This window comes from Schistocerca piceifrons, chromosome 4, assembly GCF_021461385.2.
Source record: "Schistocerca piceifrons isolate TAMUIC-IGC-003096 chromosome 4, iqSchPice1.1, whole genome shotgun sequence".
NCBI lineage: Eukaryota > Metazoa > Arthropoda > Insecta > Orthoptera > Acrididae > Schistocerca > Schistocerca piceifrons.
Genome location: NC_060141.1, coordinates 383,618,408 through 383,644,599, shown reverse-complemented (window position 1 = coordinate 383,644,599; position 26,192 = coordinate 383,618,408). Strand labels below are relative to the sequence as shown.

Genomic DNA, 26,192 nt, shown 5'->3' with positions numbered 1-26,192 from the left:
TCACGTGGGTGCTTTCACACGTGGCTCTGCCTTTGATCGTGTACACCTTCCGGGTTACAGGACTGGAGTAGGTGGTGGTGGGAGGGTGCATGGGACAGGTTTTACACCAGGGGCGGTTACAAGGGTAGGAGCCAGAGGGTAGGGAAGGTGGTTTGGGTATGTCATAGGGATGAACTAAGAGGTTACGAAGGTTAGGTGGACGGCAGAAAGACACTCTTGGTGGAGTGGGGAGGATTTCATGAAGGATGGATCTCATTTCAGGGCAGGATTTGAGGAAGTCGTATCCCTGCTGGAGAGCCGCATTCAGAGTCTGATCCAGTCCCGGAAGTGGGGCACTTTTGTGGTTCTTCTGTGGGAGGTTCTGGGTTTGAGAGGATGAGGAAGTGATTCTGGTTATTTGCTTCTGTACCAGGTCGGGAGGATAGTTGCGGGATGCGAAAGCTGTTGTCAGGTTGTTGGTGTAATGCTTCAGGGATTCCGGACTGGAGCAGATTCGTTTGCCACGAAGACCTAGGCTGTAGGGAAGGGACCGTTTGATGTGGAATGGATGGCAGCTGTCGTAATGGAGGTACTGTTGCTTGTTGGTGGGTTTGATGTGGACGGATGTGTGAAGCTGGCCATTGGTAATGAGAATCACCCTGTGGCTAAACATGCCTTGGTGCACGGCCAGCACATCTTGGCACAGGGTTACACCGTCCGGGTTATCTGGATACTTCCCACTAACACCAACCTATCCGAACTCCGGAGATGGGAACTTGCTCTTCAATATATCCTCTCTTCCCGTTATCCACCAGGCCTCAATCTCAGCTAATTTCAAGTTGCCGCCACTCATACCTCACCTGTCATTCAACAACATCTTTGCCTCTGCACTTCTGCCTCGACTAACATCTCTGCCCAAACTCTTTGTCTTTTAATATGTCTGCTTGTGTCTGTATATGTGTGGATGGATATGTGTGTGTGCGCGAGTGTATACCCGTCCTTTTTTCCCCCTAAGGTAAGTCTTTCCGCTCCCGGGATTGGAATGACTCCTTACCCTGTCCCTTAAAACCCACATCCTTTCGTCTTTCCCTCTCCTTCCCTCTTTCCTGATGAGGCAACAGTTTGTTGCGAAAGCTTGAATTTTGTGTGTATGTTTGTGTTTGTTTGTGTGTCTATCGACGTGCCAGCGCTTTCGTTTGGTAAGTCACATCTTTGTTTTTAGATATATTAATCTATAGATAAATGTACAGTACATAAAATTTCTATCATATTTATCATTTATTTGTTTTAAAGTGTAATATGTAGGCTAAATGTTAAACTAGAGTAAGTTAATCTGTCTCATATTACATGCATACAATGTAGTCAAATGGAATGAAATAAAAATTAATAAATCAGGTGCTCTTGGCATAAGCTGCAGAAAACATCTTGTCTGGTATTTTAGATGATAAAGATTTTTTCACACGCAAACCACAGTAAACTCACCCCAAATGAGTCATTCAAAGGGGCAGAAATGATATTGGGCATGTGGAAATGAGAGCTATTTATCTGGTTCAATTTATTATTGTATGCGTTAATCAGATTGATTTTGGCAAATATCACATTTAGATGTGTAATGATTTACTTTACTAAACTGAAACTCAGTACTGATAAAAATGAAAAAAAACTGATAACATTTAAAATGGTCTTGTAGTTTATTGCACATAAAATTGCTAAAGTAGTAATAATAATAGTAATAATAATAAGAAGAAGAAGAAAGCAGTCTTACACAAATTAAGTAATATGACACATTTTTGTCAGAAACTAGTTCCATTCTGAAATATAATTAATAACCTATCCTGAAGAAGTAAATTATTAGTCTTGCTTACTGAAATTCATTTTTTTTTATTGGGAAGAATTTTAATTTTGTTCTAAATAATTTTGCTACAAGTGTACTAATAGATTAGGAACTTGTTAAACTGAATTTGGTCACTGATACGTATATCATGCCATGTTATTCTTAATGTTGTTATACACATAAAGTGGTTTCACTTGGTCTTTGTGTTGTAAACATGAACATCACTGAACTTGCCTGCCGCCATTTGGCTTTACACAATCAAAGTTATCAGTTTATACAATTACAAGGAAACTATTTGTCCTAATCCATGCATCAGCCTAACTGCACTCTCCTGTAGTTCTGATGTACTACTGACACACATGTCTGTAGCACGGTCACATACTTCCAGAATGTGATTAAGGTTTGGGTAAATTCAATCTCAATAACACCAATATTAATGTTTTACTGGGTATTAGGCTACTTTTGAGAGCAGTTTGAGCAGGTATAAGCCACTGCTAATTTTCCCCCATTTCAAATTAATGTTGCTTACCAATCAAAGGTTTTTGTCTAGATAGATACAAAAGGCCTTATGTTGGCATTCTCTATTAGTATTCATCATAGATGTTACTTCAAAGATAATGCTAGTCGCAGACTTTCTACAGATGATGACACTATTTATAAGGAAGTATTACACAATAAAACTATATTGGGTTTTATACATTCAAAAAGGAGATGGGACCTGGATAAACTGACTAAACCAGAGGTTGTACAGAGTTTCAGGGAGAGCATAAGGGCAATTGACAGGAATGGGGGAAAGAAATACAGTAGAAGAAGAATGGGTAGTTCTGAGGGATGAAGTAGTGAAGGCAGCTGAGGATCAATTACGTAAAAAGACGAGGGCTAGTAGGAATCCTTGGGTAACACAAGATATATTGAATTTAGATAGGTTGAAGTTAGATATAGTGGGAATTAGTGAAGTTCGGTGGCAGGAGGAACAAGACTTCTGGTCAGGTGACTACAGGGTTATAAACACAAAATCAAATAGGGGTAATGCAGGAGTAGGTTTAATAATGAATAGGAAAATAGGAATGCGGGTAAGCTACTACAAACAGCATAGTGAACACATTATTGTGGCCAAGATAGATACGAAGCCCACGCCTACTACAGTAGTACAAGTTTATATGCCAACTAGCTCTGCAGATGACGAAGAAATTGAAGAAATGTATGATGAAATAAAAGAAATTATTCAGATTGTGAAGGGAGACGAAAATTTAATAGTCATGGGTGACTGGAATTCGAGTGTAGGAAATGGGAGAGAAGGAAACATAGTAGGTGAATATGGATTGGGGGACAGAAATGAAAGAGGAAGCCGCCTGGTCGAATTTTGCACAGAGCACAACATAATCATAACTAACACTTGGTTTAAGAATCATGAAAGAAGGTTGTATACATGGAAGAACCCTGGAGATACTAAAAGGTATCAGATAGATTATATAATGGTAAGACAGAGATTTAGGAACCAGGTTTTAAATTGTAAGACATTTCCAGGGGCAGATGTGGACTCTGACCACAATCTATTGGTTATGACCTGTAGATTAAAACTGAAGAAACTGCAAAAAGGTGGGAATTTAAGGAGATGGGACCTGGATAAACTAAAAGAACCAGAGGTTGTACAGAGATTCAGGGAGAGCATAAGGGAGCAATTGACAGGAATGGGGGAAATAAATACAGTAGAAGAAGAATGGGTAGCTTTGAGGGATGAAGTAGTGAAGGCAGCAGAGGATCAAGTAGGTAAAAAGACGAGGGCTAGTAGAAATCCTTGGGTAACAGAAGATATACTGAATTTAATTGATGAAAGGAGAAAATATAAAAATGCAGTAAGTGAAACAGGCAAAAAGGAATACAAACGTCTCAAAAATGAGATCGACAGGAAGTGCAAAATGGCTAAGCACGGATGGCTAGAGGACAAATGTAAGGATGTGGAGGCCTATCTCACTAGGGGTAAGATAGATACCGCCTACAGGAAAATTAAAGAGACCTTTGGAGATAAGAGAACGACTTGTATGAATATCAAGAGCTCAAATGGAAACCCAGTTCTAAGCAAAGAAGGGAAAGCAGAAAGATGGAAGGAGTATATAGAGGGTCTATACAAGGGCGATGTACTTGAGGACAATATTATGGAAATGGAAGAGGATGTAGATGAAGATGAAATGGGAGATATGATACTGCGTGAAGAGTTTGACAGAGCACTGAAAGACCTGAGTCGAAACAAGGCCCCGGGAGTAGACAATATTCCATTGGAACTACTGACGGCCGTGGGAGAGCCAGTCCTGACAAAACTCTACCATCTGGTGAGCAAGATGTATGAAACAGGCGAAATACCCTCAGACTTCAAGAAGAATATAATAATTCCAATCCCAAAGAAAGCAGGTGTTGACAGATGTGAAAATTACCGAACTATTAGCTTAATAAGTCACAGCTGCAAAATACTAACACGAATTCTTTACAGACGAATGGAAAAACTAGTAGAAGCCAACCTCGGGGAAGATCAGTTTGGATTCCATAGAAACACTGGAACACGTGAGGCAATACTGACCTTACGACTTATATTAGAAGAAAGATTAAGGAAAGGCAAACCTACGTTTCTAGCGTTTGTAGACTTAGAGAAAGCTTTTGACAATGTTGACTGGAATACTCTCTTTCAAATTCTAAAGGTGGCAGGGGTAAATTACAGGGAGCGAAAGGCTATTTACAATTTGTACAGAAACCAGATGGCAGTTATAAGAGTCGAGGGACATGAAAGGGAAGCAGTGGTTGGGAAGGGAGTAAGACAGGGTTGTAGCCTCTCCCCGATGTTGTTCAATCTGTATATTGAGCAAGCAGTAAAGGAAACAAAAGAAAAATTCGGAGTAGGTATTAAAATTCATGGAGAAGAAATAAAAACTTTGAGGTTCGCCGATGACATTGTAATTCTGTCAGAGACAGCAAAGGACTTGGAAGAGCAGTTGAATGGAATGGACAGTGTCTTGAAAGGAGGATATAAGATGAACATCAACAAAAGCAAAACAAGGATAATGAAATGTAGTCTAATTAAGTCGGGTGATGCTGAGGGAATTAGATTAGGAAATGAGACACTTAAAGTAGTAAAGGAGTTTTGCTATTTGGGGAGCAAAATAACTGATGATGGTCGAAGTAGAGAGGATATAAAATGTAGGCTGGCTATGGCAAGGAAAGCGTTTCTGAAGAAGAGGAATTTGTTAACATCCAGTATTGATTTAAGTGTCAGGAAGTCATTTCTGAAAGTATTCGTATGGAGTGTAGCCATGTATGGAAGTGAAACATGGACGATAAATAGTTTGGACAAGAAGAGAATAGAAGCTTTCGAAATGTGGTGCTACAGAAGAATGCTGAAGATTAGATGGGTAGATCACATAACTAATGAGGAAGTATTGAATAGGATTGGGGAGAAGAGAGGTTTGTGGCACAGCTTGGCCAGAAGAAGGGATCGGTTGGTGGGACATGTTCTGAGGCATCAAGGGATCACCAATTTAGTATTGGAGGGCAGCGGGGAGGGTAAAAATCGTAGAGGGAAACCAAGAGATGAATACACTAAGCAGATTCAGAAGGATGTAGGTTGCAGTAGGTACTGGGAGATGAAAAAGCTTGCACAGGATAGAGTAGCATGGAGAGCTGCATCAAACCAGTCTCAGGACTGAAGACCACAACAACAACAACAACATTGAATTTAATTGATGAAAGGAGAAAATATAAAAATGCAGTAAATGAAGCAGGCAAAAAGGAATACAAACGTCTCAAAAATGAGATCGACAGGAGGTGCAAAATGGCTACGCAGGAATGGTTAGAGGACAAATGTAAGGATGTAGAGGCACATATCACTAGGGGTAAGATAGATACTGCCTACAGGAAAATTAAAGATACCTTTGGAGAAAAGAGAACCACTTGTATGAATATCAAGAGCTTAGATGGAAACCCAGTTCTAAGCAAAGAAGGGAAAGCAGAAAGGTGGAAGGAGTATATAGAAGGTCTATACAAGAGCGATGTACTTGAGGACAATATTATGGAAATGAAAGAGGATGTACATGAAGATGAAATGGGAGATACGATACTGCGTGAAGAGTTTGACAGAGCACTGAAGGACCTGAGTCGAAACAAGGCCCCCGGAGTAGACAACATTCCAGTAGAACTACTGACGGCCTTGGGAGAGCCAGTCCTGACAAAAACTCTACCATCTGGTCAGCAAGATGTATGAGACAGGCGAAATACCCTCAGACTTATAATAATTCCGATCCAAAAAAAGCAGGTGTTGACAGATGTGAAATTTACCGAACTATCAGTTTAATAAGTAACAGCTGCAAAATACTAACGCGAATTCTTTACAGATGAATGGAAAAACTGGTAGAAGCCAACCTCGGGGAAGATCGGTTTGGATTCCGTAGAAATATTGGAACACGTGAGGCAAATCCTAACCTTACGACTTATCTTTCAAGAAAGATTAAAGAAAGGCAAACCTACGTTTCTAGCATTTGTAGACTTAGAGAAAGCGTTTGACAATGTTGACTAGAATACTCTCTTCCAAATTCTAAAGGTGGCAGGGGTAAAACACAGGGAGTGAAAGGCTATTTACAATTTGTACAGAAACCAGATGGCAGTTATAAGAGTTGAGGGGCATGAAAGGGAAGCAGTGGTTGGGAAGGGAGTGAGACAGGGGTGTAGCCTATCCCCGATGTTATTCAATCTGTATATTGAGCAAGCAGTAAAGGAAACAAAAGAAAAATTCAGAGTAGGTATTAAAATACACGGAGAAGAAATAAAAACTTCGAGGTTCGCTGATGACATTGTAATTCTATCAGAGACAGCAAAGGACTTGGAAGAGCAGTTGAATGGAATGGACAGTGTCTTGAAAGAAGGATATAAGATGAACATCAACAAAAGCAAAACGTAGATAATGGAATGTAGTCGAATTAAGTCGGGTGATGCTGAGGGAATTAGATTAGGAAATGAGACACTTAAAGTAGTAAAGGAGTTTTGCTATTTGGGGAGCAAAATAACTGATGATGGTCGAAGTAGAGAGGATATAAAATGTAGACTGGCAATGGCAAGGAAAGCATTTCTGAAGAAGAGAAATTACCATGTATGGAAGTGAAACATGGATGATAAATAGTTTGGACAAGAAGAGAATAGAAGCTTCCGAAATGTGGTGCTACAGAAGAATGCTGAAGATTAGATGTGTAGATCACATAACTAATGAGGAGATATTGAATAGAATTGGGGACAAAAGGAGTTTGTGGCACAACTTGACAAGAAGAAGGGACAGGTTGGTAGGACATGTTCTGTGGCACCAAGGGATCATCAATTTAGCACTAGAGGGCAGCATGGAGGGTAAAAATTATAGAGGGAGACCAAGAGATGAATACACTAAGCAGATTCAGAAGGATGTAGGTTGCAGTAAGTACTGGGAGATGAAGAAGCTTGCATGGGATGGAGTAGCATGGAGAGGTACATCAAACCAGTCTCAGGACTGAAGACCACAACAACACCACGTTCGAGAAATCACAACATTCTACAATTTAACAATGGAAACTCCAGGATGGAATGTAACAATGTAGTTTCAGCTCTCTGCGACTGCAGATGTGTGTGCAAGTTGTGCTTGCGTGAGTGTGTGTGTGCGTGTGTGTGTGTCTACTGCTGATAAAGGCCCTAATGGCCGAAAGCAATGATTGTGTGAATCTTTTTATTGTGCCTATTGTGGCTCAGCATCTCCGCTATATGGTGAATAGCAACATTCTACAATTCTTGCATGTAAGACTGGACACATCAAAGATAAATTTTTAATATTACAACAACTACATAATGGTCTATGCAACTACGCAAGAATAATGAAAGACTTCACATCGTGTACATGTTTAACTAATTAGTGACTAAGAATGCAAATTTGTTTCAGCAGTCAAGAGAAAATAATGTATGATATTATGGGAAATGGTGGGAACATATTGCATGCAGCAACATACATAAATAAAAATACACATACACTGCATATTAAAGAATTTGACAAGTTTTATGGATTTTCAGGATTAAGTGTGTACATGAACACTTATGCAGTGCTCCTTTAGAGCTTCACAACGTATCAACCTCTCACAAAAATTGCAACTAATTGAGAATATTCAGAAATGAAAGGACAAATGAGTGAACAATGCAAGTAAACTGAACATTCTCACTGAAAGAATTCTTTTTTAAAAAATGTTATTATTATTTTTGTTCTTGGCTTTGAGTCTGTTGACAATACAGCCACTCCTTATAAAATACTTGTGCCATCTTGATCTGATATTCACCATAAGGTGCTGTCTGCAGAAACAAAAATTATGTTTTGAAAAGATTTTCCATTGGACAAAACATATTTCTTCTTCTTTTCCCACCCATACACATTTCAAAGATATTTCATGATCACCAGTGGGTTCTCTTTATTTTTCTCATATGCGATAAATAATTTGTTACATAAGAATACATATAGTTTTGGAATTTTGGTCATTATATTCAAACTGTAGTAACAAAAACGTATACCTTAATATCATATGCTGCTGTCTTATCACTTGCAACAGGGACTTCTAGTCGATATTTCAATACAGTTTTTCATAGTCAATTAACAAATGCTGCACTTGAGATGGAGTAGAAAAGGTATGCCTAAAAATGAACCTCATTGGTGTTAGGGTTAAAATGCTCTTTGTTAATGTTACTTGTCTTACTTCTGTTATTTATTTATTAATTCATACTCCAAACACTGCTATGTTAGTTATGTTCATCATTTGATTTCTAGGTTAATGTAACTGTTTTAGAAAAAAATGTCATTGCTTTTGGCTGTGAATTGTTTTGTTGGTTTCCATGTTGTTTTTTCTTCAATAATTAATATTTTATTTTATGTGATGGTCTTTGTAAATTTACGAGTGTAGGTGCAGTAGACAAGTAACATGTTTTTGCAAAGAACAAGTGTTCACATTACTTTGAAAAAATTACAACAACCTACTAAACTAATGACATACAGAAATAACAGCAATGTTGACTGCAGAAATCAACAGATTCTGCAAACCAGGGAAATAGTTACTAATAGATTGTATCACTGCTGACAAGAGCTGACTTTGAACAGCAAAAAAAAAATAAACATACAACTGAAAGTGGCATTTAGTGGTTTCAGCAAACAAAATAGTTACTAAGCAGAATCTCCTACTGAGCCTGAAAATTTGCCATCAGTGAGTACTGTCAGTAGTGACCTACGGCAGTTTGATGTGAACTTTAAATGTGAAAACATATCCAAAAAATGTGATCACTCTGAGATCAATTGAGAGACACATGTTAGAAATTACTAAGATAGGAGTGCAGCCAAATGGATCAGGGAACGGAGTGGATTGGAAGACAAAAATATGTCCCTAATGAAAATGCAATGGAGTTGGGCCAGATTTGTAGGTGGCCAAGTCAATTGTAAATGGAGCAAGGAAATCCTTTGCTGTGTTCCAAGAGATAAGAAAAGCCTGAAATGCATCACAGATGCATAGTGATGATGACAGCAGTACATGGGAAAGTCTAAAGGAGGCCTGCATTGAATCATGAGTGTCAAATAGCTGATGATGATGATGATGATGATGATAAAGATTTAAGCATTAGATTCCAAAGAGATGGTAATTTTTAAAGAATGGAAACTCCAGGTTGGAATATTGGCAATATTAGGAAAAGGGTAGATTTCTAATCACCGCAAAGATGACGCTTTGAGTTGTAGATAGGCGCGATGAAAAGGTTACACATTATAGCTTTCGGCCAAAGCCTGCCTTCTTCATTAAAGAAAACATTCACACTATCAAGCACATCTTGTACACACACGACTGCTACCTCTGGCAGCTCCGACTGTGACTGTTGTATGAACAGTAGTCTGGAGTGGAGTTGGAAAGGGGGAGCGATAGCAGGGTATGGGTGCGAGCAGAGAAGAGCATTGTCAGGTGAGGTGTGCAGGGACCAGAACATGGGCTGACAAGACTGACAGGTGCAGTGCCAGGAGGTGGGATGCGGGAGGAAAAACAGTGTGTGGAAAAGCAAAGGAGCAGGGAAGGAATGGATGGGCAGGTGCACTGGCAAGGTGCATTGGCAGAGGACAGCAACAACAAGGGTGAAGGATGTGAAAAGGCAGGAAGGTGATACAACAGAGGGGGCGGAAACTGTTGGATGGAGAGTGTAGGGACAATGGTTTACCACAGGTTGAGACTGGGATAATTTTGAGAGTGGAGAATGTGTTGCTGGCATACGAGGGTGCCATGTGGGTGCCCACGGCTGTGTCCTTAAAACATGTTTTCCACTCCTGAAATTATCCCAGCCTCAGCCTGTGGTAACATATTGTCCCCACACCCTCCACCCGACAGTTTCTGCCCCCTCTATCCTATCACCTCCTCCCTCATATCCTTGCAACACATTTCTTGCTCCTGAAATTATCATGGTCTCGACCCATGGCAATGTACTGGTCCCACACCCTCCACCCAACAGTTTCTGTCCCATCGCCTCTTCCCTTTTCCCATTCCCCACCCTCACTGTATGCTGCCTTTTGCCAATGCACCCACCCATCCTTTCCCCTTCCCTGCTCCTCTTCTTTTCTGTTCTCCATTTTCCCCCCAGCTCCTGATACTGCATGTGGTAGTCCCATCAGGCCAAGATTATTCCCTGTACGTCCCACCAGACAACCCTCTGCTCTCCTTCTACCTGACCCAGCTACACCTACCCCTTCCCTGCCCCACTCCAGATTCATATTCATGTGACAGTCACATTTCTGTCAGAGCTGATGATGGTAGTGGTAATGTGTATGTGAGGTACACTTGTTTGTGTGAGTGTTTTCTGTGCTGAAGAAGGCTCTGGCTGAAATCCATTATGTGTGACAGTCTTTCTGTGGTGCCTTTCTATAACTCAATAGGTCATATTTATGATGAGTAGTGACGTGCATTTTTTAGAGTTGTTACTAAATTATGCAGCGAGAAGAGGGCATCCACCTGCCAAACTTGGGAGCAGTGGACTCTGTCTCAAACAGGATTAATTTTCAGTAAAAGAAGCAACTTTAATGGAAAACTTTTTGCTGTTTCATACCTGAAAATATCATCATCCCCTCCCCCCCCCCCCCCTACTTCCCGCATGTAATAATTACCCAAGCTTGGGAACTGCTGCTTTACTATATTTTTACTGCTATACTGGAAATTTTAGGTCAGTCTTATTCAGTCATTTTACAAAATGTATTATTGAGATATTTCAAAAATAAATTATATAAAATTATTGTTGTTTTCAGTTTGTTATTCTTCTTATAAAGTAATATTTTACTTAAAAAAACAAGGGAACACTGACAACAAGTATGGTTCATTTATCAACAAATATTTGATGCAGTTTGAACAGGTATGACAGAAGACAGTGAGCATCTGCAGAGCTGCCTGTGTAGATAAACTTACTTATTCATTCACTGAATTTGGCACACCCCAACAAGATTTCTGGTTGGTGGAGTTGTGGAACGCATGTGCCTAGAAATCAAAAGGTTGCAGGATTGAATTCTGATCATTAAATGTATTGGGTTGGGTTGGGTTGATTGGGGAAGGAGACCAGACAGCGAGGTCATCGGTCTCATCGGACTAGGGAAGGAAGTCAGCCATGCCCTTTCAAAGGAACCACCCCGGCATTTGCCTGGAGTGATTTAGGGAAATCACGGAAAACCTAAATCAGGATGGCCGGACGCGGGATTGAACCATTGTCCTCCCGAATGCGAGTCCAATTAAATGTATTCACAAAAGTGAACATGTACAACCATCTTGTATTGTGAATTCTGATCGGACCACCAAATGTTTTAGTCTGATTTTAACCTACTTTTTACCTCTCAATGACAAGGTGATTTGCCAGGAACAACACATGGTTCAGTTTCCATGTTAAGCGGTAGGTTCCCTTTCCCCAGCAGTATTTCTGGGACTGATTAGGAATGGGGGCATACAAGTCACTGAAGTGGCGTCAAACTGAAGGACTTGGACCAGGATGTTTGAGCCATATGGCATTATTATAACTCTTCTACAAGAGGGAGAACCTTTAATGATGTGAAAAAAGTCAAGGTATGCATTAATAAAAGATAAGCAAGTTATAGAAACTCAAGCTTGTGGCGACTATCGACCAAGTCGCGGTTAATATCTTTGTTTTTGGCAAGCTCTTTGCCCCAGTCTGTGGTCGCGCGCGAAAGTGTACGGACGTGTACCGAGAATTCAGAATGTAAACAACTGTATATGTGTGCTTACGAGAAATAAAAATAGTGTTTATTACATGTGGTGTAGCGTGCATCATTGGATACGGCAACCCTACAACGCTTACCCATACTGGTGACCCTGAATTTTGTTCGCGAGTGCTACAACGAAATCTTATACCGTCGAACAGTACACAATTGAGCGCTTGCCGCCTGCTACACCGACCACGTGCCAACTAAGTGTTCCAACGGACGCTTCGGCATGGTTTTACAATTATCCACCGGGTGTCCGCAATAGCTCTACGCAGTTTCCGAACACATCGATTAGCTGTACTCAACAGGACAGTGTTTATACAATTCCACAGCCACGTGTTCCGAGTGCTCAACAGCCGACACAATGTGCTCAAACCCCAGTGACTATGTTTACAGGTTTCCCAAGTGCAAGTGTGAATTTTCCACCCGAATCAGTGACTGTACAAATCGAGCCGGACGCTCAAGACAGGAGAGTTCATATTTCTGCCGGAACTCCGGATTTTGCACCAACCCCCCCCTACACCACCAGCGTCCGCTTTACGAGTGTTTCCGACGGCACACGCCGTTCCTGCCGCGTGTGTTCCACAAACATTAGGTGATTTTAACTATTTTAATGCACCTGTAGGGGAGGGGCCCGGAAACTGTATTCCGTCGTTCGCCGCACATTGGTCGACTACGGTCGATTCTACCGCGCCGGTCCATTCTACGCCCGTCGGCGTTACTCCGTCGACTGCTCGATTCGTTGATTTCTCGACCAAGGTCGAGCCAGCCGCGCCTACCGTGCCGCGTGCCACTGACAGTGGTGGAAGCTGGTGCACCGCTACTGCACCCGAGACAATTACGTTGCAGAACTATGGACAGGGAGAGACAGTTTCTGATAAACATTTATGACAAGACTTTCCCACCCGTTGGCCGAAGCTACCACCCCTTCGCAAGGATCACCCACGCACATGGTTTACCGTGGTCGACCACGTCCTGCAGCTACACGGCGTCGCCGACGACAATTCGAAGTTCCTATGCTTACTGTGTCACCTCCATGACGAACTGGATCTGATCTGCGACATTGTGGCTTCGCCCCCCGCTACGGACAAATATGCGTTCGCCCGATGCACCATCCTCGAGCGACTATCCACATCGACAGAGGAAGCTATCCGCCTCATCAGTCAGGAATCGCTGGGATCCAAGTCCCCGTCGCAACTCTGGCGTCATCTCCGCGCTATGATTGACACGCATCACATGCCGGACATTACACTTTGGACCATCTGGTTGCTGAAACTTCCCCCGCAAGTTCAACTTCACCTTCTACGTGTAACTTCGGCCCCATTAGATGCCAAACTGAAGATCGCAGACCAGGTTTACAACATTCTGCCCCCCCCCCCCCCCCGCATGCCCCCCCCCCCCCCCCAGGGTGCCATCAGGCCTCAGGGGTTGGCACACCTGCGCGGCAGTTCCCATCCTGCAGTACAGAGTGCGCACGACTCGCTCCACGCATGCGCGCGGAGCCAACGCCGCCTGGCAACCGCCGCAGTAACTCCTCTCCTCCTCTCCTACCAGCACTACTGCAGCGTCGCCATCGGAGGGAACTACAAACAAGTCCCCCTTAACTGCCGCTTCGACCTCAACCAGCACGACGGGCGACGCCACGCGCCGCCCCGCTTGGTGTTATTTCCACTCCCGCTTTGGCGACGCGGCTAAGAACTGTCGTTCTCCATGCGCGTTCCCAAACTAATAACGCGACCCAATTCAGGCGCTACGGGCCGCGTTGAACCGCACAGACGCCTATCACTAAATACTTCTTCTCCTCACGCGCCAGGACGCTTGTACGTGAAAGATGCAGTGTCTTGCCTTTCATTTCTAGTCGACACGGGGGCCGAGGTTAGTGTGATACCTTTGTCCGCAGGTATTAAATTCGAGCTTCAGCCTTGCCCCCCGCTTCGAGCCGCCAATAATTCCCTGATCCGCTCTCATGGAATAACGAATTTAAGCCTTAAACTGCAGGACATTAATACGCCCTTACAGTGGACTTTCGTTATCGCGGATGTGGATGAACCCGTGCTTGGGGTAGATTTTCTCTTAGCCCACGCACTGTCACCCGACCTACAACGAGGTACACTAACCTTTAACTCGGGAGACCGTACCACCGGTTCAGATATCTTACCCCTCTCATCCGAAAGCGCCATTCTGCTGTGTGAGCTAGCGGAAACTGCTGTTGCAGTGCTTTCTCTTAGATCACACAACGACGAACTTCGGGACAGCAATGGGGCCCTCCGCTTACGCATCACCACCGTGCAAGCCAATCTCACGGACGCGCGTAAGCAGACCGCCCAGCTGTCGCACACGGCCATGCCCCCAACCCCCGCACCACTTCCTCGCACCTGCAGCCGACGCCGCGTGACATTTCTACTGCCGGACGGAAGCTGTACCCGCGACGCTACCAGGTACCCCACCGAGCTCTTCGACAAGGACTACCAGTGGATCACCGCCACTGCTGCTGAACTGCCGGCCTTGGACACACACACGTGTGCATTACAGGTTAGTCACAGTGCAACGGGTGCTGGTCCAGCATCCCCATCGGTGTTCGCGATCAATAACGGTACTGTCCACAGAATAAATACCACAGAAGGCCCACCGGTACGTGCAAAGGCTAGGCGTTTAAATCCGGAAAAACTTAAACACGCCAAAGCTATTGTTCAGGAACTTTTAGATAATAAGACTATCCGCCCTTCTTCTAGTTGTTGGTCGTCACCCATTCATTTGGTGCCTAAGAAAGATGACACTTTCCGCCTCTGCGGTGACTATCGGGCGCTTAACGCCAGAACAATTTTAGATAATTATCCCGTCCCAAATATTCAAGACTTTGCTTCCCAGCTGCATGGGGCACAAATTTTCAGTGTAGTCGATTGTCATAAGGCGTACCACCAACTGCCAATGGCACCTGAGGACGTTGAAAAGACCGCTATCATCACCCTGTTCGGGTTGTTCGAGTATTTGTTTATGCCATTCGGCCTTAAAAATGCTGCACAGACGTGGCAACGGTTCATCGACTCGCTGGTTGGAAAACTGGACTTTGCATATGCGTACCTGGACGACTTGTTAATTTTTTCTTCCTCCCTCGAGGAACATGAACAACATTTAAATACAGTGCTCCAACTATTAAAAGCAAACAGTATCGCAGTGAACAATACTAAGTCACAACTCCGCCGCACCAGTGTCACTTTTCTGGGCCACAGAGTTTCGGGCGACGGCATCCGCCCCCTAACTGAACGGGTGGAGGCCATTAGTACGGTGCCTTTGCCCAAAGATTTTCAGGACCTCCGCCGCTTCCTTGGAACGGTAAATTACTACCGTAAACATATTCCCCGCGCCGCCGACATACAAGCCCCACTGACGGATGCCCTCGCAGGAAAAAACACATCAGGGTCTCGGGCGGTCACGTGGACTCCAGATATGCGTCGCGCATTTGATAATCTAAAGTCAGCCTTACAGACAGCTGTTACGCTTGCTCACCCCATTCCTGATGCTCCCATCTCGCTTACTACAGACGCAAGTGATACAGCAGTGGGGGCAGCAATCCGTGGGTTCTGTTGTACAGCCGCTCAGATTTTTCTCCCACAAACTGACCGCTTCCCAACGTAAATGGTCGACCTTCGACCGGGAACTGTTTGCTATTTACGCTGCTATCAAATATTTCCAAGACGATATCGAAGGTCGCCATCTCGTGGTATTTACCGACCATGAGCCATTGGTTTACACTTTCCGTAACCCAGGTAAGGACTCATCCCCGAGACGTTTTAGGCATATGGACCTTATATGTCAGTTTATGAATGACATACGTTACGTCAGAGGCGCAGACAATGTCGTCGCTGATTTTCTGTCTCGGGTGTCGGTTTTATCTTCACAACTGGACCTCAGTGAGCTCCCTAAATTGCAGACAGAGGATACTGAACTCGCAGCATTGCGTTCCGATATCAAAACAGGACTCAAACTAGAGTTACGGACACTTCCTGGGTTTTCATCACCCATCTGGTGCGACATTTCAACAGGACGCATACGCCCGGTGATTCCTGCACCTCTCCGCCGGGACATATTTAATAGTATCCACGACTTGGCATACCCTGGCATTCGCGCCTCCGCACGTCTGGTATCTGAACGTTTTGTTTGGCCCGGGGTGATAAAACAGTGTCGCAGTTGGGCACGAGCATGTGTGGCTTGTCAGCGCGCAAAAGTAGGACATCATGCACAGCCCCCCATGGGTACGTTCGATGTGGCAAAAAGAAGATTCCAGCACACACACATCGATATCGTCGGGCCCTTACCCCCCTCAGGCCCCTTCCGTTACATACTGTCCGCAATTGACAGGTTTACCCGCTGGGTAGAGGTAATTCCTCTCACTACTATCACAGCCGATGCAGTGGCCCGAGCCCTGCTGTTAATGTGGATCTCGCGCTTCGGCTGCCCAGTCTCTGTCACCACCGACCAGGGCCGCCAGTTCGAGTCTGCCCTCTTCCGACAGCTTTGTGAACTGTGTGGGGTGAAACGATTTAGGACTACAGCATGCCACCCCCAGAGCAATGGGCTTGTGGAACGCTGGCACCGAACGCTTAAAGCTTCCCTGATGTGCCACGGAGGTGAGTGGGCCGATGCCTTACCATGGGTAATGTTAGGCGTTCGGGCCGCGTACAAAGAGGACCTTGGCGCATCCCTGGCAGAGGTACTGTATGGAGAACCCCTCACACTCCCAGCAGAGTTAGTTGAGCCTTCACTTCCTCCAGATCAAATCTGCGACTCGACATTCGTCGGGCAGGTCAAGGAGCTAATTGCTAACATCCGCGTGCCGCCTCCTCGACCACACACGCCCCCTCCCGTATTTCTGCATAAGGACTTGGCGTCGTGCACTCACGTCATGGTGCGTGATGACACCATCCGACCGGCACTCAGACCTCCATATACGGGCCCGCACAGAGTCATATCACGGCGTACCAACACGTTCGAAGTGCTCATTAACAGCACGCCTCAAACGGTATCCGTCTGCCGCCTCAAACCTGCATGGACTCTGGGAGAACTGCCCGATACCCCTCCCAGTCAGACCCCATCCCCTGCTGCACCCACCTCGCATGAGGCATCTACCGACAGTCCATGGATGAGCGACGCCCATTCCCACACGTGTGACGTTCCCCACTCCCAGTCGTGTGACATTCCTAGGCAGAGTGATGCGTGTGATGACTTACCCTCCTACAGGCAGCCCCTCGCCTCTCCCCTGTTAGGATTCAGTGATGTATCAGGGACCAGCCTCAGAGCGTGTGATGTCACCGATGACGACTCATGTGGAGATTCTGTCAACCCGTATCAGGAAGTGGTAGTGAATGTCAACACAGATCTTATTTGCAGCCCTAATGTGTTTTTTGTTATGCAGCCGGGTAATGTGTACATCTTCTACGAACAAGCCAGCTTCCCCAGTGACAACTTAACTCACATTCATCTCCTCCAGTCTGTCCCCTTGCCTGTTGGTACTGACCCATCAACGGTCAAAGTCCTACGTACCGCCACAGGCATTCAGATCCGCTATCCTGGCCCCTCACAACCCACCATCCCCTCCCCAGATCCCTCAACTGCTGTACGAGGATTCACCCGGTCAGGCAGGACCATCCGCCCCCCTCGCTGGCTCGAAGACTTCAATTACTAATGCAATGTAATGTAATGTAAGGTATGGTTTCTGATTAAACACCCTCTCCCTCCCCCCTGGGTGTGCCCTTTACATGTATGCCCCAATATTTATGTTTGTGCTCCACACTCTAGGGGGGGGGGGGGGCTAATGTGGCGACTATCGACCAAGTCGCGGTTAATATCTTTGTTTTTGGCAAGCTCTTTGCCCCAGTCTGTGGTCGCGCGCGAAAGTGTACGGACGTGTACCGAGAATTCAGAATGTAAACAACTGTATATGTGTGCTTACGAGAAATAAAAATAGTGTTTATTACATGTGGTGTAGCGTGCATCATTGGATACGGCAACCCTACAACGCTTACCCATAAGCTAAACACTATATTAACAATAAACTGTTCCTATTGTTTGTTGTAAACTAACTCTAGGCCTGAACAGTTATCATCTGAGCTGTGATTGCTAAGGTTGGGTTTGATCCCTCGATTTTTATACTTGTGTCAGTGGAAAATATTACACTTTTTTGAATACGCTTTAGTCACTGGAAGATTGTTTGTGTAGATCAAGAACAAGAGCAGACCTAGCACAAACCCTTGTGGGACCCTTAGTATTTCTTTCCCCCCACAAGGAAGAAAGATTAAGGTTTACGTCCCAACGACAATGTGATCTCTAGAGATGAAGCACAAGCTAAAATTGTTTCAAGGCTGATGAAAGGAACTGGGTGTGCCCTTTCAAAGGAACCATGCATTACACTCACCCATTCTGATCATAATTTCATTCCTATCAAGCAGTCTGTTAATTTGACTCTCTGTTCTGCTGTGAATGTAAAGCTTCAGATGTACAAAAAAGATGTCATTAGCGCCATAGTATGTTACTTTGCTAAGTAGTATATTGTGAACCACACAAAGGCACTGGCAAGGTCACAGAATAGAATCAAAGGATAATTTTTCTTCTTTAACTAAGGTAGTACTTAATCAGATGAGTTGTGTATGGCTTTCTCTCTGAGGAATCATTTATGACAGCCAAAGTGAGGGGTAATCAATAGACTTTGTTTCCCCCCTCCCACACCGAAAAAAGAGGTCAGTGGTCTGTAAATGGTCATTTTTGCGAAAACTGCCTTTCAAAAAATGGGAAGTATGTGTACTTTGCTAATCTCCACTATTGTTGATGGGCATTCCTACAGCATACTTAACATGGTCAGGAACTTTGCATCAAGTAATGGATTGAATGTACCAACAGCTCAAGAGCAGTCCTATCAAAGCAACACAAGATTTTAGTACTCTGCTAGACACATGATCATATACAGCAGAACTGCTAATTTTTAGTGACCTGATGAATTTTGTAGCATCTTCATGGGGTTGTGCATTTGGAACTAATTCCTGCTGCTGTTGTATGTAGTGACTGCTGAAATAAAGTGTCTGTATTTGCTTGTTTATAACGGGGTGCAATGTGTTACAGCATAAAGTCAAGCACTGGCACACCAGTCGAGAATGAAAGGGAAGAGAAGGCTTTGAGAAGAAGTCAGCCAATCACAAACTGATCGGACCTCCATCCAGGACACCACCACCACAGCAGCGGCCGCTATGTGAAGAGGACATAAGTGCTGCAACTGACTCGTGACGGCCCAGTTCAATAGCAGCATCAACACTAGACACTTCATTTGTATTCTCTATGGAGCATAGACTTGGGATTGTTTGTACTGATGAAGACTCATTATTTTATGTCGCTCTTTGCTTGTGATGCATCTGTGTAATTGCAAAAGTTAAGTGTTGTAATCTTCTTTTTGTAATAAAACTCCTTAATACGATTTATTTGAATGTTTGTCCAGTGAACCAAGTATGCAGGCTTCCTAGACACCACATACACTCCTGGAAATTGAAATAAGAACACCGTGAATTCATTGTCCCAGGAAGGGGAAACTTTATTGACACATTCCTGGGGTCAGGTACATCACATGATCACACTGACAGAACCACTAGTACAGTGTATATCCACCTTTCGCAGCAATGCAGGCTGCTATTCTCCCATGGAGACGATCGTAGAGATGCTGGATGTAGTCCTGTGGAACGGCTTGCCATGCCATTTCCACCTGGCGCCTCAGTTGGACCAGCGTTCATGCTGGACGTGCAGACCGCGTGAGACGACGCTTCATCCAGTCCCAAACATGCTCAATGGGGACAGATCTGGAGATCTTGCTGGCCAGGGTAATTGACTTACACCTTCTAGAGCACGTTGGGTGGCACGGGGTACATGCGGACGTGCATTGTCCTGTTGGAACAGCAAGTTCCCTTGCCGGTCTAGGAATGGTAGAACGATGGGTTCGATGACGGTTTGGATGTACCGTGCACTATTCAGTGTCCCCTCGACGATCACCAGTGGTGTACAGCCAGTGTAGGAGATCGCTCCCCACACCATGATGCCGAGTGTTGGCCCTGTGTGCCTCGGTCATATGCAGTCCTGATTGTGGCGCTCACCTGCACGGCGCCAAACACGCATACGACCATCATTGGCACCAAGGCAGAAGCGACTCTCATCGCTGAAGACGACACGTCTCCATTCGTCCCTCCATTCACGCCTGTCGCGACACCACTGGAGGCGGGCTGCACGATGTTGGGGCGTGAGCGGAAGACGGCCTAACGGTGTGCGGGACCGTAGCCCAGCTTCATGGAGACGGTTGCGAATGGTCCTCGCCGATACCCCAGGAGCAACAGTGTCCCTAATTTGCTGGGAAGTGGCGGTGCGGTCCCCTACGGCACTGCGTAGGATCCTACGGTCTTGGCGTGCATCCGTGCGTCGCTGCGGTCCGGTCCCAGGTCGACGGGCACGTGCACCTTCCGCCGACCACTGGCGACAACATCGATGTACTGTGGAGACCTCACGCCCCACGTGTTGAGCAATTCGGCGGTACGTCCACCCGGCCTCCCGCATGCCCACTATACGCCCTCGCTCAAAGTCCGTCAACTGCACATACGGTTCACGTCCACACTGTCGCGGCATGCTACCAGTGTTAAAGACTGCGATGGAGCTCCGTATGCCACGGCAAACTGGCTGACACTGACGGCGGCGGTGCACAAATGCTGCGCAGCTAGCGCCATTCGACGGCCAACACCGCGGTTCCTGGTGTGTCCGCTGTGCCGTGCGTGTGATCATTGCTTGTACAGCCCTCTCGCAGTGTCTGGAGCAAGTATGGTGGGTCTGACACACCGGTGTCAATGTGTTCTTTTTTCCATTTCCAGGAGTGTATTTGGTGACGAGGATTGGATGACTCCCATAGTAACAACCTAGAGCCTGGCTGCCATAATTTTGTATTGTCATGAGCTTTTGTGTTTTGCTGGTGCCTCAGTTCAACCTGCCTGTTTTTTTGTTGGGGTATGTTTACATGTTATAACAATGTCTCTTACAGTGTTTTTTTTCTATTCAGTGTTTTCAGGTAGGTGTAGCAGAAATTTTATTTGCTTATGTGCTTATTTTTCTTGCTTGTCTTGTCTTTTCTTGCATTTGCCCATTCCAAAATAAGCAACCCACCTCTCCACTCCTTGGTCAGGCGCCACAGCTGCAAGCGATAGATGCAACACAGCTAACACAGATTTTTCAGTTTCAGGCACAGCCAATATCCACCCAGTTAAACACAGTAGAGCAGCTCCTGGCAAAACACGCCACTAACGCAGCGCCACAAGCAACCATAGCCCCAAGTGCTACTATACTGCCTTTTTTCCAGTTTAATGAAAAAGGAGTGGCTCGAGTGGTTGCAACAGCATGAAGCCCACATCATAGTTCACAAGTGTCAGGTGCTGTGAAACTACATTACTTTTTGTCAATGGTAGGAAATGTCATCTTCATCTCATTCAGAAACTGTTCCCTAACGCCACTCTGAGTGAACTTTCCTATGATCAGATTGTAGATTCTCTAACTAACTATTATGACCAACAAGTGAATGTGGTGGCAGCTAGGCACCAATTCTTTTGTTGCAATGTCAAACTTAGAGAATAGGTTCTGCAGCAGTCCGATCCATCATTTCAGCATATAGTGCAAATTCTAAATCAGTAGGATTCAGTTGCCGTAGCAACTGATAAATCTGAGCAGTGACCAATTTATCAAGTTGAGTCATCCCTTGCTCACTACTGGCCTAGTAGGCAGCAACAGCTCACGCACGCAAAGCCCCATAAACAATTCTCTAAACAGGCACATAGAATTATGTCATGCCCTTGGTGCTATTCAGGGCACAAAAGCCATGGATGCCCATGCAGACACAGTGTTACACTTGTGGTAGGAAAGGTCACATATAATCCGTATGTTTGCAACAGAACAAACATAAGAAATCTGCCCACTCACAAAAATCTAATCACAAGGCCCATGTAATCAATGCAGTGTATTAAAAGCCTGCTCCAGGCATTAGCAAAACTAGCAAGCAAACAGTTTCCTCAGTGCTATGCCAGTCCAAGTTTTTTGTTCATTTGCATCTCAGTGAAAACATGTGAAATTTCAGTTATACACAGGTGCCTCTGTTACAATGCTGAATCATAACACATATGAACTGTTAGGCTCCCCACACCTGTCTAAAACTAGCATGCACCTGACAACTTGTAATGGACAACACATTCCTGCTCTTAGAAAATGTACTTTGCCTGCCATGTATTGCTCGCAAACGCGAACTATGAGTTTCACTGTGCTACAATCATGCAATTAAGAGAATATATTTGGCCTTGATTCATTTGATTTGTTTGGCTTTAAAATTCAGGACAATGTGTTGTCAGTGACTGCATTCAATGCAAAAGACAGTGTAGCTAGCTTGCGGAAACAATTCCCTGAGCTCTTTTCTGTAGATTTAGGCAAGGCTAGCAATTGAGTTGCACATGTTACTATGAAAGACATTGCTCAGCCAAAATTTTGCTGGGCCGGAACTGTTCTCATTGCTTTATGGAACAAAGTAGCTGCTGAACTTAATGAATTGTAAGATAGTGGAGCTATTGTGCCCATACAAGCTAGTCAGTGGGCAAGTCCACTCGTTTTGCTCCCCAAACCTTCAGGTTGCATTTGCCTCTGTGTTGACTTTAAGTCTACAGTCAACTCACAAACTGTCATTGATACATGCCCAGAGGATCTCATGGACAGATTAGGCACTGGCCGATACTTTTCAAAAATTGACTTGCGCAACACATATCTTCAAATACCAAAAAATTGGTGCAGTGCTTTTGCACAGATTTTGTGATAAAGTCAGGCCTACTACTTTCGCATCAAAAGTGTTGTCCAAAGCTCAGAGTAACTATTTACAAATAGAGAAAGAGGCATTGGCTATTGTGTATGGTGTCACCAAATTCCAGCACTATTTGCAAGGCAGAAACTTCTACTTAGTAACGGATCACAAGCCACTGCACTCCTTGCTTCATCCAATGAAGCCAGTTCTTGTATGAAATGTCCAAAATTTGCAAAGATGGGCGTTGTTATTGTCTAAACACCAGTATGAGATTTAGTATTGTCTGACAGCTCAACATGATAATGCGGATGCACTTTCATGTCTTCCAATTGGACAGATTTTGACACTTCTGCTGCACCTTGTCACATTGAAGTTCATGATTCTGAACTGCTTTAATCCTTTCCTCTGAACTACAGGAAAATTGCACAGATCATGAAAGCTGATTTAGATTTGAACATTTTGCTAAAATACATTCACACAGCTTGGCCTCCCTCATTGCATAGCATAAAGAAATCGGCAGTGTGCTGATACTTTGCACATTGGCATAGCCTCACTATACAGAAAGGTGTGATTCTTGTTCAAAATGACAATGGACAGTGATTTGTGTTGATCCCCAAATTTACAAAACGAAGTGTTGCAGCTACTTCAAGGACAGTGCGGGATTGTTTGTATGAAACAGTTAGCGCATCGACACTGTACTTGGCAGCATGTTGTTGTTGTGGTCTTCAGTCCTGAGACTGGTTTGATGCAGCTCTCCATGCTACTCTATCCTGTGCAAGCTTCTTCATCTCCCAGTACCTACTGCAACCTACATCCTTCTGAATCTGCTTAGTGTATTCATCTCTTGGTCTCCCCCTATGATTTTTACCCTCCAATACTAAATTGGTGATCCCTTGATGCCTTAGAACATGTCCTACCAACCGATCCCTTCTTCTGGTCAAGTTGTGCCACAAACTTCTCTTCTCCCCAATCCTATTCAATACTTCCTCATTAGTTATGTGATCTACCCATCTAATCTTCAGCATTCTTCTGTAGCACCACATTTCAAAAGCTTCTATTCTCTTCTTGTCCAAACTATTTACCGTCCATGTTTCACTTCCATACATGGCTACACTCCATACAAATACTTTCAGAAATAACTTCCTGACACTTAAATCTACACTCCTTGCCATTGCCAGTCTACATTTTATATCCTCTCTACTTCGTCCATCATCAGTTATTTTGCTCCCCAAATAGCAAAACTCCTTTACTACTTTAAGTGTCTCATTTCCTAATCTAATACCCTCAGCATCACCCGACTTAACTCGACTACATTCCATTATCCTCGTTTTGCTTTTGTTGATGTTCATCTTATATCCTCCCTTCAAGACACCATCCATTCTGTTCAACTGCTCTTCCAAGTCCTTTGCTGTCTCTGCCAGAATTACAATGTCATCGGCGAACCTCAAAGTTTTTATTTCTTCTCCATGGATTTTAATACCCACTCCAAATTTTTCTTTTGTTTCCTTTACTGCTTGCTCAATATAGAGATTGAATAACATCGGGGAGAGGCTACAACCCTGTCTTACTCCCTTCCCAACCACTGCTTCCCTTTCATGTCCCTCAACTCTTATAACTGCCATCTGGTTTCTGTACAAGTTGTAAATAGCCTTTCGCTCCCTGTATTTTACCCCTGCCACGTTTAGAATTTGAAAGAGAGTATTCCAGTCAACATTGTCAAAAGCTTTCTCTAAGTCTACAAATGCTAGAAACGTAGGTTTGCCTTTCCTTAATCTGTCTTCTAAGATAAGTCGTAAGGTCAGTATTGCCTCACGTGTCCCAGTATTTCTACGGAATCCAAACTGATCTTCCCCGAGGTCGGCTTCTACTAGTTTTTCCATTCGTCTGTAAAGAATTCGTGTTAGTACTTTGCAGCTGTGGCTTATTAAACTGATAGTTTGGTAATTTTCACATCTGTCAACACCTGCTTTCTTTGGGATTGGAATTATTATATTCTTCTTTAAGTCTGAGGGTATTTCGCCTGTTTCATAAATCTTGCTCACCAGATGGTAGAGTTTTGTCAGGACTGGCTCTCCCAAGGCCGTCAGTAGTTCCAATGGAATGTTGTCTACTCCGGGGGCCTTGTTTCGACTCAGGTCCTTCAGTGCTCTGTCAAACTCTTCACGCAGTATCGTATCTCCCATTTCATCTTCATCTACATCCTCTTCCATTTCCATAATATTGTCCTCAAGTGCATCGCCCTTGTATAGACCCTCTATATACTCCTTCCACCTTTCTGCTTTCCCTTCTTTGCTTAGAACTGGGTTTCCATCTGAGCTCTTGATGTTCATACATGTGGTTCTCTTATCTCCAAAGGTCTCTTTAATTTTCCTGTAGGCAGTATCTATCTTACCCCTAGTGAGATAAGCCACTACATCCTTACATTTGTCCTCTAGCCATCCCTGCTTAGCCATTTTGCACTTCCTGTCGATCTCATTTTTGAGATGTTTGTATTCCTTTTTGCCTGCTTCATTTACTGCATTTTTATATTTTCTCCTTTCATCAATTAAATTCAATATTTCCTCTGTTACCCAACGATTTCTACTAACCCTCTTCTTTTTACCTACTTGATCGTCTGCTGCCTTCACTACTTCATCCCTCAGAGATACCCATTTTTCTTCTACTGTATTTCTTTCCCCCATTCCTGTCAATTGTTCTCTTACGCTCTCCCTGAAACTCTGTACAACCTCTGGTTCTTTCAGTTTATCCAGGTCCCATCTCCTTAAATTCCCACCTTTTTGCAGTTTCTTCAGTTTTAATCTACAGGTCATAACCAATAGATTGTGGTCAGAGTCCACATCTGCCCCTGGAAACGTCTTACAATTTAAAACCTGGTTCCTAAATCTCTGTCTTACCATTATATAATCTATCTGATACCTTTTAGTATCTCCAGGGTTCTTCCATGTATACAACCTTCTATCATGATTCTTAAACCAAGTGTTAGCTATGATTAAGTTGTGCTCTGTGCAAAATTCTATCAGGCGGCTTCCTCCTTCATTTCTTAGCCCCAATCCATATTCACCTACTACGTTTCCTTCTCTCCCTTTTCCTACACTCGTATTCCAGTCACCCATGACTATTAAATTTTCGTCTCCCTTCACTATCTGAATAATTTCTTTTATTTCATCACACATTTCTTCAATTTCTTCGTCATCTGCAGAGCTAGTTGGCATATAAACTTGTACTACTGTAGTAGGTGTGGGCTTCGTATCTATCTTGGCCAC

At 44.1% G+C, this 26,192-nt stretch overlaps 1 long non-coding RNA gene across 1 annotated transcript in view; it reads left to right on the top strand.

The window, feature by feature from the left end:
• The window catches only part of LOC124796292, a 37,319-nt gene extending 17,795 nt beyond the window's left edge, over positions 1-19,524 (top strand). Inside the window, exon 4 of the long non-coding RNA XR_007016739.1 lies at positions 19,194-19,524. This is a non-coding gene — a long non-coding RNA (uncharacterized LOC124796292). The remainder of the gene's footprint in view (positions 1-19,193) is intronic.
• Positions 19,525-26,192: the final 6,668 nt, after the last annotated feature.